Raw genomic sequence first — 14,390 nt, forward strand, 5'->3', positions numbered from 1 at the left:
TCGTTGCGGTGCACGGGCTTCTCACTGCGGTGGCTTCTCATCGCGGAGCACGGGCTCTAGGAGCGTGGGCTTCAGTAGTTGCGGCACGCGGGCTCAGTAGTTGCAGGGCACGGGCTCAGTAGTTGCAAAGCATGGGCTTAGTTGTTCCACGGCATGTGGGATCTTCCTGGACCAGGACTCGAACCCATGTCCCCTGCATTGGCAGGCGGATTCTCAACCAGTGCGCCACCAGGGAAGCCCCACATGACCATTTACAATTAATGAGAACACACGCTCAACCTATTGGCCTAGCCCCATCTCCTAGGGGGCAGGGATGGGCGGAAAGAGCAGGTAACACTATGGTTTACTATCTTGGAAAGTGAACAAGAGACCTACTTGGTCAGGGAAATTTTTAAGTCCAGATACTTAAATGTATTGACATAGCTTATTTATTTATTCATTCATTCATTCATTTATTTTGCGGTACGCGGGCCTCTCACTGTTGTGGCCTCTCCCGTTGCGGTGCACAGGCTCCGGACGCGCAGGCTCAGCGGCCATGGCTCACGGGCCCAGCCGCTCCGCGGCATGTGGGATCCTCCCGGACCGGGGCACGAACCCGTGTCCCCTGCATCGGCAGGCAGACTCCCAACCACTGCGCCACCAGGGAAGCCCTGACTTAGCTTTTTGGGGGGATTGCGTTGTGATTATTTTAAAAGCTCTTTCTTGTTCAAAGAAGCATTGACAGTGTCCATGAAGCACATCGACACTCAAAACCCTCCCTCTGTCCAAAGAAACAGAATGACTTCAGGTCACCATATGTGGTTTGATTCTGCCTAAGTGTAACCTTAATCTTGATAAGGCAGTATCTCAGTTCTATAAAAAGAAGTACAGTGATTTGCAGTCATTTCCAAATTGGAAACATGTTTAAGAAAGGCAGTGGTAAAGGAAAGGAGGTGGAGCCTAGGATTCCTTGGAAGAGAAAGTGCCCTAATTCCCTTTGTGCTTTGACCCTCACTTGATTTCTGTCTGTATTCTCTGGCGCCTCCCCGCGAGGGGTCTGTCCGAGATCCAGGGCTCTTTCGACCGTCTGTGCACTTTACCTGCCTCTGGACCCCACGCTGCAGGACTTGGTGATGAGTCACACAGACAGCACAGGACCCACTGGCTCAGATTCCCTCTGCCACCAAAGCTCCTGGGGTCTGCCGAATGTCAGGCTACCCATTATTCCCTTCTCCAATTTGGCCTCATTTTCAGGATGGGATCTCTGTCTACATTTTCCTTTAATTTTTGTCAGTTAATTACCCATTCTAGTAGACTCTTCACCCTCAAAGACAGACACTACATCCTGAGCCTGAGTTAATGGAGTTGGCGCCATGACGGTCTCACCAAACCACGTCTGGGGCCTGCCCCGTCCTCTCAGCCAGACATGGGCAGATCATCCAGGGTCACAGCTCTCGTTTGTTGGCTCCAAGAGCCCGGGTTCTCAGTCTCTGTGCTACTATTTACTCACTTAGCTGTAGGACTGTGTAACTTGTCTCCAAGATGGTAGCAATAATCCCTCTCATCCCACATGCACTTTTTTTTTTTAACTTTTGTATTTTGAAATACAGATTCACAAGAAGTTGCAAAAATGATAGAGTCCCATGTAGCCTTCAACCAACTTCCCCAAATTATGATATCAGAAGTATAGCTATAGTATGACATCACAATTATAGGACAGTATATAGTGATGTAGTGCAATGTCAAAACCAGGAAGTCGACATTGGTATATTACCGTTAATTGGACTATAGACCTTACTCAGTTTCCATCATTTTTTAACCTGTATAGATGTGTGTGGGTATGTGTAGTTCTATACCATTTCATACCACCTATAGATTCACATAATGATCACCACAATCAAGACACAGAACCGTTCCATCACCAGAAAAGAACTCCTTTGCGCTGCCTCTTCACATCTGTGGCCCTCTCTCCTAACCACCAAGTGATCTGTCCTCTGCCAATCACTAATCTGTTGGTTGCCAACCCGCCAAGTCTCTGTCCTCTGCCAACCACTAATCTGTTCTCCATCTCTATACTTTTATCACTTTGAGAATTTTTTAAAATATTTATTTATTTTTGGCTGCATTTGGGTCTTAGTTTTTTATGAAGATTAAATGAGATAACGTATATGAAAATACTCAGTTTAATAAGTAGTGACTCAATTATGGGATCAAATTATGAATCATAAACCAATGCAAAATTTACATTTTAATATAAAACAGTTCCGATTTTTCCTACTGCTTCACAGTTGTCTTTGGTGACATACTACCTAGTTTTCTGGGCTTGTTATTGTACATTCTGCCGAAGAATGAACAGTGGCTGCATTTGTGATCTCTGCTTCTCCAATTAATGCTGTTTTGATAAGTCAGCATTTTTACTGCTTATAATAAGCTATGTTCTTTACATGAACTAGCAATCTCTAATATTCCCATTAGGTAGGAATTATTCTTCTTAATGTATAGGTTAGAACCCAGGGCTCAGAGAGGTAAAATGACTTGCTAGTTTGTCTAATTCCAGAGCTTCTATATCTAACTTTGATGCCAGTGTGATTCAGATATTCTCCATAGAACTCCAGTCCCTAGGGATATTGCTAAAAGAAAAGAAAAAGAGTTCATTGATTAAATGAATTTAATATACATTTTAAAATAAAGCATGTTATAAAAGTTCCTTCTTGAGAGTTTTCAATGCATATTAGCAAATTAAAGGTTCTGAGAAGTCCTGTGGTCTTTAACCCAGCATTTCCCAAATTAAATTAGCCACTGGGCTTTTTAGAAATATATAGAACTATCAACACCCCTCAGAATTAGCATTCCATAGAAAACATTTTAGGGAACTCTGCACTGAGCATACATTTCTGCCCTATTTTTAAATGTTTTGATATTTCTGTAAACTGCCTAATCCTGTTGTGATACCAAACTGCTTCAGCCTCACAAGAACTCTACAAATAGTTCATTTATATAGTGTTATAGCATCTTACTGATGAAAGTAATAATCCTATGGCAAACTTAGTGAAATTTTATATATATATATATATTATATATATATTATATATATATATATATGTCTTTGGTTTCTACCCTAGAAGAATAGCAAGTTTACACCAACAACTCTGAGGGCAAATGATGTTAAAGAGAAAATAAACCTCTTTTCTAAGAAGTCTGCTTTTCACCTTGAATGGTGTACAGTTCCCAAAAGTTTAAGATAAGGTCATTTGGAGGGCTCTATTTAACTAATGCAAAATAAATGTATAATATACAACCAAAGAGCAAATTTATTTTCTTTCTTTAAATTATTTATTTGGCTGCGTTGGGTCTTAGTTGTGGCACGCAGGATCTTCGTTGTGGCACATGGGCTCTAGAGCGCACAGGCTCAGTAGTTGCAGTGCACAGGCTCTCTAGTTGTGGCACTCGGACTCCAGAGCGTGTGGGCTCAGTAGTTGCGGCACACGGGCTCTCTAGTTGTGGCACTCAGACTCCAGAGCGTGCAGGCTCAGTAGTTGCGGCACACGGGCTCTCTAGTTGTGGCACGTGGGCTCTAGAGCATGCAGGCTTAGTTGCCCCACGGCATGTGGGATCTTAGTTCCCTGACTAGGGATAGAACCCGCGTCCCTGTCCCCTGCATTGGAAGGCGGATTCTTAACCACCAGGGAAGTCCCAATTTTACTTTCTTTAAATAGCCACTACCTTTAATTATAGTACTTATTTCCAATATCTCTTCTTGTAGGTTCTTAGAACATACTACATTATATTACTTCTGCCACTCATCACTCAAACATCAGTCCCTAGGCAGGAGGGCTACATGCTATTCCCTGTCCTTGAATTCTACTCTCTATTTAAACAAATGCTTGGTAATGGATGTGATGTTGATGGTTTTAGATACATAGTTATGGGCTTACATCTAATATGAAACCATACTAAATGGCTCTTTGCCTCTAAAAGTTTTCCATTTCTAATGACACAAAATGAGTCAAATACACTATTCTATTTTATGGTAACAGAATCAGAGTAATGAGCAAACCCAGGCTGGTCACTGCTATGTTATTCTTAGAAAGTAAAGGAAAATTCATCTTTTCACTCCAGCTTAATGTTATTTCCATTTCACTGGGATTGAAAATAAAAGGAATACTAGGATTACAAAACTTGAGTGTTTTTCTATTTTTTTTATGAGCACGTCAGCTTTAATGTCTTGAAGTTAAGAAACTGATCTCAAGGTAATTTTCTAGCAATCAACACAAGCTGGTCTATAGACAAGTCACAAGATGGAGCTTGATCTTACGGAAATTAAGGAGGTGATACACAGAGATTAAACGGAGGGGTTAAATCAGTGTACTTAAAGATGATCCGATGACACAGCCTTTCCATTTGTCAACATTTTGCTTTTGATGATGCTGGGAAAGAGTAAGCAGAAAGCATGAAGCCGAAACTTCAGGATCAGGTCAGCAGCCTGAATTTGTACACCACAAACCACAGGGCAGTTATCGATGTGGAAAATCCGATGATCTTCAGCAGGCCTGTCACGGAAGGCAGGTTCCTCTCCCAGAAGGTGTGGGTGATTTCTACAGCTGGAACATCCTCTGATGCAGGTTCTTGGACCCATATGTCTCTCTTTGCCGCCTTCCCCAAAGCATTCAAGACCTCTCTAGCTGCCCGTTCTCCAGCCTCTGCTGCTCCTTGCACGTGACCGCTCCACTATGTGGCAGTCTTCGTGCCAGCAACGTAAATCCTGCCTACGGGCTGGCGAACCCTTCCGTTCTGAGTCATATCCCAGGGGGGAGGTAGGCAGTGTAGCAGCCCCCGGAGTACCCCTCCTCACGCCACTTCTTCTCTTCATAGCGCACCGTTGTAAAGCTTCTTGGGATCCTAACTCTTTGGCATACAGCTCACAGATTCTCCTCTTCCTTAGTTCTTTATGGACCTCAGGAAGGCGGTCAGCTTTTCGAGCAAGGTTGAAGCCCATGACGGTGGGCAGCGATCCATCTGGCTTGGTGTCATCCAGCGTTATTGAAATCGGAGCTTCCTCATCTTCGATGATCATACAGCCGCAGTAATCCTTTTTCTTCCAAAAGGCCTCCTTGTAATACGTCATGCACTTAATGATAGCCCCCACTGGAAGACACTGGATTAACTGGTTTCTCTCTGAAGGAAGCTCTGCTCTGAAGTGTATCTTGGCAGTGAAAGTTGGAGGGATGGCACTAATTACGTATCGGCACTCATAAAGTTGATGATGCAACATCTCTATCATGATGTTGTCACTTGACTGGTCCACGTAGGTGACAGGACACCCCAGCTTCACTCTGTCCCCGAGGAGGTGCATTATCCGCTTGCTTGCCTGACCAGATCCACCTACAGACTTCCGTTCCTGGCCCTGTTGGTGATGGAGAATATCCAAGTGGTGCCTCCACACTGCTTCACATACCACAAGAACCACAGGGCAGACACCTCGTGGGGTTCAGAGGTCACACTGATATTCACAAAGAGAGATGCAAACTGCCTAGCAGTCCTGTCTCCCCTCACGATCACTGTGGTTCATGCCTCATCATACCACCCTTTCACACCATCCACTCTTCCTGTAACATCCATTTTTCTATTTTTACTAGTAAGTGTGATACAATTCACAACTTAAAAATTCTAAACTAGTATGCCATCTGTTGCTATGAATATGAAAGATAGTGCCTCATTTGGAGACTTTTATTATATTAAAGCATGAAATGTGGACTCGTGAACTCCCAGTAACCTGTAAAAATCTCTAATTTTGGAACACCTTTAGGATTCACATGCTCCCTCTTTTTTTTTTAATAGATCTTTATTGGAGCATAATTGCTTCACAGTACCGTGTTAGTTTCTGTTGCACAACAAAGCAAATCAGCCATATGCACACACATGTCCCCATGTCCCCTCCCTCTTCAGCCTCCCTCCCGTCGTCCCTATCCCACCCCCTAGGTCACCGCAAAGCACCGAGCCAATCTCCCTGTGTTATGCTGCTGCTTCCCACCAGCCAACTATTTTACATGTTGATGCTACTGTCACTTCGCCCCAGCTTCCCCCTCCCACCCTGTGTCCTCAAGTCCATTCTTTATGTCTACATCTTTATTCCTGCCCTGCAACTAGGTTCATCGGTACCTTTTTTTTTTAGATTCCATATATATGCGTTAGCAAACGGAATTTGTTTTCCTCTTTCTGACTTAGTGTGACAGACTCTAGGTCCATCTACCTCCCACAGATAACTCAATTTCGTTTCTTTTTATGGCTGAGTAATATTCATTGTATATATGTGCCACATCTTCTTCATCCATTCATCTTTTGATAGACATCTATGTTGGTTCCATGTCCTATCTATTGTAAATAGTGCTGCAGTGAACATTGTGGTGCATGTCTCTTTTAGAATTATGGTTTTCTCAGGGTATATGCCCAGTAGTGGGGTTGCTGGATCATGGTAGCTCTATTTTTAGTTTTTTAAGGAACCTCCATACTGTTTTCCATAGTGGCTGTATCAATTTACATTCCCACCAACAGTATAGGAGGGTTCCTTTTCACCACACCCTTTCCAGCATTTACTTTTTCCAGCTTTTTTGATGATGGCGATTCTGACTGGTGTGACGTGATACCTCATTGTAGCTTTGATTTGCATTTCTCTTAGTGATGTTGAGCATCTTTTCATGTGCCTCTTGGCCATGCTATCTGTATGTCTTCCTTGGTGAAATGTCTATGTAGTTCTGCCCATTTTTTAAATGGATTGTTTGTTTTTTTGATACTGAGCTCCATGAGCTGTGTGTATATTTTGGAAATTAATCCTTTGTCGTTTCATTTGTAAATATTTCTCCCATTCTGAAGGTCGTCTTTTTGTCTCGTTTATGGTTTTCTTTGCTGTGCAAAAGCTTTTAAGTTTAATTAAGTCCCATTTGTTTATTTTTGGTTTTATTTCTGTTACTCTAGGAGGTGGGTCAAAAAAGATCGTCCTGTGGTTTATGTCAGAGTGTTTTTTCCTATGTTTTCCTCTAAAAGTTTTATAGTGTCTGGTCTTACATTTAAGTCTTTAATCCATTTGGAGTTTATTTTTGCATATAGTGTTAGGTAGTGTTCTAATTTCATTCTTTTACACATAGCTGTCCAGATTTCCCAGCATCACTTATTGAAGAGGCTGTCTTTTCTCCATTGTATATTTTTGCCTCCTTTGTTGTAAATTAGGTGCCCATATGAGTGTGGGTTTATCTCTGGGCATTCTATCCTGTACCATTGATCTATATTTCTGTTTTTGTGCCAGTAGCCCATATGAGCATGGGTTTATCTCTGGGCATTCTATCCTGTACCATTGATCTATATTTCTGTTTTTGTGCCAGTACCATACTGTCTTGATTACTGTAGCTTTGTGGTATAGATTGAAACCGGGGAGCCTGATTCCTCCAACTCCGTTTTCCTTTCTAAAGATTGCTTTGGCTATTCGGGGTATTTTGTGTTTCCATACGAATTGTAAGATTTTTTTATTCTAATTCTGTGAAGAATGCCATTGGTAGTTTGATAGGGGTTGCATTGAATCTGTAGATTGCTTTGAGTAGTATAGTTATTTTCGAAATATTGATTCTTCCAATCCAAGAACATGGTACATTTCTCCATCTGTTTGTGTCATCTTTGATTTCTTTCATCAGTGTCTTGTAGTTTTCTGAGTACAAGTCTTTCATCTCCTTAGGCAGGTTTATTCCTAGGTATTTTATTCTTTTTGTTGCAATGGTAAATAGGAGTGTTTGATTTTTCATTGTTGATGTATAGGAATGCCAGAAATTTCTGTGCATTAATTTTGTATCCTGCAACCCTACCAAATTCATCAGTTCTAGTAGTTTTCTGGTAGCATCTTTAGGATTTTCTATGTATAGTATCATTGTCATTGGCAAATAGTGACAGCTTTACTTCTTCTTTTCCAATTTGTATTCCTTTTAGTTCTTTTTCTTCTCTGATTGCTGTGGCCAGGACTTCCAAAACGATGTTGAATAAGAGTGGCAAGAGTAGACATCTTGTCTTGTTCCTGATCCTAGTGGAAACTCTCAGTTTTTCACCATTGAGTATGATGCTTGCTGTGGGCTTGTCATATATGGCCTTTATTATGTTGAGGTAGGTTCCCTCTATGCCCATTTCTGGAGAGTTTTTATCATAAACGGGTGTTGAATTTTGTCAAAAGCTTTTTCTGCATCTATTGAGATGATCATATGGTTTTTATTCCTTAATTTGTTAATATGGTGTATCACATTGATTGATTTGCATATATTGAAGAATCCTTGCATCCCTGGGATAAATCCCACTTGATCCTGGTGTATGATCCTTTTAATGTGCTGTTGGATCTGCATCTATTGAGATGATCATATGGTTTTTATTCCTTAATTTGTTAATATGGTGTATCACATTGATTGATTTGCATATATTGAAGAATCCTTGCATCCCTGGGATAAATCCCACTTGATCCTGGTGTATGATCCTTTTAATGTGCTGTTGGATTCTGTTTGCTAGTATTTTGTTCAGGATTTTTGCATCTATGTTCATCAGTGATATTGGTCTATAACTTTCTTTTTTGTGGTATCTTTTTCTGGTTTTGGTATCAGGGTGATGGTGCCTTTGTAGAATGAATTTGGGAGTGTTTCTCCCTCTGCAATTTTTTGGAAGAGTTTGAGAAGGATCAGTGTTAGCTCTTCTCTAAATGTTTGATAGAATTTGCCTGTGAAGCCATCTGGTCCTGGACTTTTGTTGGAAGATTTTTAATTACAGTTTCAATTTAAATACTTGTGATAGGTCTGTTATTGTCTAATTCTTCCTGGTTCAGTCTTGGAAAATTGTACCTTTCCAAGAGTTTGTCCATTTCTTCGTGGTTGTCCGTTTTATTGGCATATAGCTGTTTGTAGTAGTCTCTTATAATCCTTTGCATTTCTGCAGTGTCAGTTGTGATTTCTCCTTTTTCATTTCTGATTTTATTGATTTGCATTCTCCCTTTTTTTCTTATGAGTCTGGCTAACGGTTTATCAATTTTATCTTCTCAAAGAACCAGCTTTTAGTTTTATTGATCTTTGCTATTGTTTTATTCATTTCTATTTCATTTATTTCTACAGTGATATTTATTATTTCTTTCCTTCTACTAACTTCGGGTTTTCTTTGTTCTTTAAGTGTAGGGTTAGATTGTTTGAGATTTTTCTTGTTTCTTGAGATGAGATTGAATTGTTGTAAACTTCCCTCTGAGAACTGCTTTTGCTGCATCCCATATGTTTTGGGTCGTTGTTTTTCATTGTCATTTGTTTCTAAATTTTGTCAAAAGCTTTTTCTGCATCTATTGAGATGATCATATGGTTTTTATTCCTTAATTTGTTAATATGGTGTATCACATTGATTGATTTGCATATATTGAAGAATCCTTGCATCCCTGGGATAAATCCCACTTGATCCTGGTGTATGATCCTTTTAATGTGCTGTTGGATTCTGTTTGCTAGTATTTTGTTCAGGATTTTTGCATCTATGTTCATCAGTGATACTGGTCTATAACTTTCTTTTTTGTGGTATCTTTTTCTGGTTTTGGTATCAGGGTGATGGTGCCTTTGTAGAATGAATTTGGGAGTGTTTCTCCCTCTGCAATTTTTTGGAAGAGTTTGAGAAAGATCAGTGTTAGCTCTTCTCTAAATGTTTGATAGAATTTGCCTGTGAAGCCATCTGGTCCTGGACTTTTGTTGGAAGATTTTTAATTACAGTTTCAATTTAAATACTTGTGATAGGTCTGTTATTGTCTAATTCTTCCTGGTTCAGTCTTGGAAAATTGTACCTTTCCAAGAGTTTGTCCATTTCTTCGTGGTTGTCCGTTTTATTGGCATATAGCTGTTTGTAGTAGTCTCTTATAATCCTTTGCATTTCTGCAGTGTCAGTTGTGATTTCTCCTTTTTCATTTCTGATTTTATTGATTTGCATTCTCCCTTTTTTTCTTATGAGTCTGGCTAACGGTTTATCAATTTTATCTTCTCAAAGAACCAGCTTTTAGTTTTATTGATCTTTGCTATTGTTTTATTCATTTCTATTTCATTTATTTCTACAGTGATATTTATTATTTCTTTCCTTCTACTAACTTCGGGTTTTCTTTGTTCTTTAAGTGTAGGGTTAGATTGTTTGAGATTTTTCTTGTTTCTTGAGATGAGATTGAATTGTTGTAAACTTCCCTCTGAGAACTGCTTTTGCTGCATCCCATAGGTTTTGGGTCGTTGTTTTTCATTGTCATTTGTTTCTGTGTATTTTTTATTTGATTTCTTCAGTGATCTCTTGGTTATTTAGTAATGCACTGTAGGTTTTGGGTCGTTGTTTTTCATTGTCATTTGTTTCTATGTATTTTTTATTTGATTTCTTCAGTGATCTCTTGGTTATTTAGTAATGCACTGTTTAGCCTCCATGTGTTTGTGTTTCTTACAGTTTTCTTCCTGTAATTGATTTCCAGTCTCATAGCAATGTGGTCAGAAAAGATGCTTGATATGACTTCAATTTTCTTAAATTTTCCAAGGCTTGATTTGTGACCCAAGATGTGATCTATCCTGGAGAACGTTTCATGTGCACTTGAGAAGAAAGTATATTCTGCCACTTTTGGGTGGAATGTTCTATAAATATCAATTAGATCTATCTGGTCTATTGTGTCATTTAAAGCTTGTGTTTCCTTATTTACCTTCTGTTTTATCTGTTCATTGGTGTAACTGGGGTGTTAAAGTCCCCTACTATTATTGCGTTACTGTCGATTTCTCCTTTCATGGTTGTTAGTATTTGCCTTATGTATTGGGGTGCTCCTATGTTGGGTGCATAAACACTTGTTATTATCTTCTTCTTGGATTGATCCTTTGATCATTATGTAGTGTCCCTCCTTATCTCTTGTAACAGTTTTTATTTTAAAGTCTATTTTATCTGATACGAGTATTGCTACTCCAGCTTTCTTTTGATTTCCATTTGCATGGAATATCTTTTTCCATCCCTTCCCTTTCAGTCTGTATGTATCCCTACGTCTGAAGTGGGTCTCTTGTAGACAGCATATATATGGGTCTTGTTTTTGTATCCATTCAGCCAGTCTGTGTCTTTTGGCTGGGGCATTTAATCCATTTACATTCAAGGTTGTTATTGATATGTATGTCCTATTACCATTTTCTTAATTGTTTGGGGCTTGTTTTTGTGGGTCTTTTTCTTCTCTTGTGTTTCCCACTTAGAGAAGTTTCTTTAGTATTTGATGTAACGCTGGTTTGGTGGTGCTGAATTCTCTTAGCTTTGTTTGTCTGAAAAGCTTTTGACTTCTCCATTGACTCTGAATGAGATCCTTGCTGGGTAATCTTGGTTGTAGGTTTTTCTCTTTCATCACTTTAAGTGTATCCTGCCACTCCCTTCTGGCCTGCAGAATTTCCACTGAAAAATCAGCTGATAAAATTATGGGGATTCCTTTATATGTTATTTTTTGTTTTTCCCTTGCTGCTTTTAATATTTTTTCTTTGAATTTAAGTTTTATTAGTTTGATTAATATGTATCTTGGTGTGTTTTTCCTAGGGTTTATCCTGTATGGGACTTTCTGTGCTTCCTGGACTTGGGTGACTATTTCCTTTCCTATATTAGGGAAGTTTTCCACTATAATCTCTTCAAGTATTTTCTCAGACCCTTTCTTTTTCTCTTCTTGTTCTGGGACCCCTATAATTCGAATGTTGGTGTGTTTAGTGTTGTTAGAGAGGTCTCTGAGATTGTCTTCAATTCTTTTCATTCTGTTTTCTTTATTCTTCTCCTTGGCAGTTATTTCCACCATTTTGTCTTCCAGCTCACTTATTCGTTCTTCTGCCTCTGTTATTGATTCCTTCTAGCATATTTTTCATTTCAGTTATTGTGTTGTTCATCTGTTTGTTCTTTAGTTCTTCTAGATCTTTGTTAAGCATTTCTTGTATCTTCTCAATCCATGCTTCCATTCTATTTCCATGATTCTGGATCATCTTTACTATCATGACTCTGAATTTTTTTTCAGGTAGATTGCTTATTTCCTCTTCATTTATTTGGTCTTGTAGGTTTTAACCTCACTCCTTCACCTGTGACATATTTTTTTGCTGTCTCATTTTTTTTTTTTTTTTATGAGTGGGATTGTGTTCCTGTTTTACTGGTTGTTTGGCCTGAGGTGTCCAACCCTGGAGTTTGTAGGCTATTGGGTAGAGCTGGGTGCTGGTGCTGCTATGGGGACCTCCGTGACACCTCACTCCGATGAATATTCCTTGGGGTCTGAGGTTCTCTGTTAGTCCAGTGGTTTGGACTCGGAGCTCCCACTGTAGGAGCTTCCCCCCAACCCCAGGCTTGCAAATCAAGATCCCGCAAGCCATGTGGGAAGGCAAAAAAAAAACAACAAAAAACAAAGTAAAAAATAAAATTAGACTAGGAACCTAACAGACATGTTAGAAAGAATGTAAAAATAAAAATAGAGATTAATCAGAAACTGGAAGGTACATCAGTACCACAGTAGTAAAAAAGAGAAGGGAAAGGAAAAAAGGGGGGGAAGGCCTTGGCTGTGGGGGGCGGGGCCTAAGCAAGGGCGAGGTCTGGGTGGTGGGTGGGGACAATGCTCAGGACTCACAGGGCTGGAAAAGGCCCTGGAGGCTGTGTGGGGGGGTAGGACTTAGGCTCAAGGAACAGAAGGGGCCCAGGCATGCCCCCCACCCCAGTCTCAGAGGGCAGGGGACCTCACCTGGGAGCCCAGCAGGCTTCCTGTGCTCGAGTGGATGGGGCAAACGCCCTCCTCTCCTCTCCCGCTCCTCCTGGAGGGCCCCTCCCGCCTGCTTCTCCTGATCTCCCCGGCCTCAGGGGCACTGATCTTGTCTGGCCTCCACTTTTCCTCTCCCCTTGGTCCCCCTACATCCTATCAGTTCACTTTGGGGTTCCTCCCGTCTCCTTGAGGGTCAGAGTCCCCCACTAGCAACCAGGGAGGCGCCCTAGTTGTGGGGAGACGCTAACTCCGCGTCTTCCCACACCGCCATCTTGACTCCTCCCCACATGCTTTCTTAAAAGAGCAATTCCAAAGAAGACTCTTAGGCTCAAATCAAACACAAAATTAAAACCAGCTTTGGGCTTCCCTGGTGGCACAGTGGTTGGGAGTCCACCTGCCAATGCAGGGGACATGGGTTCGTGCCCCGGTCCGGGAGGATCCCGCATGCCGTGGAGCGGCTGGGCCCGTGAGCCATGGCCGCTGGGCCTGCGTGTCCGGAGCCTGTGCTCCACAGCGGGAGAGGCCACAGCAGTGAGAGGCCTGTGTACTGCAAAAAAAATAAAGTAATAATGATTAAAACCAGCTTTAAACGTGCTTAACTTTAGTAGAAATCAATGTGAAGCCTTCATAAATTTTAACTGACTTTAACTTCCTGCTTTGTATTTATTTTCTTTACTGATAGTCCATATAAGAAGACCCAGCAATTAATATTATTAGAAGAGGGTTTATTCACATCTGCTGTCTGCTGCTATAACTATATGGCACATATTGGTAACTTATCAGAATCCACAATTTACCTCTTTTCATATCATTAATACATCATAATTGGATTCAGAAGTTTAGTATTACTTTAGCAAATGTAAAGTGTACTCAGGAATGGGAACAAGGTTTATATATGTAAATAATCTACATGTTTGTTACATTCCACCATAGATTTTACCTTAAAATACCTAATGCAGTTACAGTACATCAGAGTGAAGACAGATGCTTTATACTTGTATGTTTTCTGAAACTGGGGCTTATTTTATGAAGGAAACTTGGCTTAATAATTAGAACTTTCATGTTAACCAAGTTTGGGGCACTTATTTTATACAGTCTCAAATTTTAAGATTAAACACAATTTCAATCAATATTTATACTGAGCAAAAATTATGTCTGGTTCTCTTTTCTATAAAACCATCAATCTATTAGCTACATTTCTGAACTTATAGTTAACTTTACAGTCTTTACATTATTATATAAGTAACATACACTTGCAGAGCTTAGAAGTCAAACCCTGCTAAAAAGACTTGTGCCAAAAACGGCCCCTAACCCCAGCTCGGAGGCATCACTTTCAGCTCTTCTGTTCTTTTTTTAATTCTGTTTACTTTTAAAACCACTTTACTGAGGTATGATTGATATGTAAAAAGCTGTACGTTTTTAATGTATACAACTCGATGAGTTTGGGAATAAGAACACACCATGAAATCATCACCACCGTCAAGGCTGTTGACAAATCCATCACCTCCCAGTTTCCTCCCACCCCCCTTTAACAGTAGTATTTTGCATGTGTGTGGTAACAACACATGATCTGCATGTTTTAAGTATACAGTCATACTGTAAGCTACAAGCACTGTGCTGAATAGATCTCCAGTACTTATTTTTGCAAGGT

The 14,390-nt window shown here is 40.3% G+C and overlaps 1 pseudogene; it reads right to left on the reverse strand.

The window, feature by feature from the left end:
* Window positions 1–4,449: 4,449 nt before the first annotated feature.
* Window positions 4,450–14,390, reverse strand: part of LOC112407961 (amine oxidase [flavin-containing] A pseudogene) — a 15,451-nt pseudogene continuing 5,510 nt past the window's right edge.

Source organism: Neophocaena asiaeorientalis, unplaced genomic scaffold (genome assembly GCF_003031525.2).
Source record: "Neophocaena asiaeorientalis asiaeorientalis breed wild unplaced genomic scaffold, Neophocaena_asiaeorientalis_V1.1 scaffold253, whole genome shotgun sequence".
NCBI lineage: Eukaryota > Metazoa > Chordata > Mammalia > Artiodactyla > Phocoenidae > Neophocaena > Neophocaena asiaeorientalis.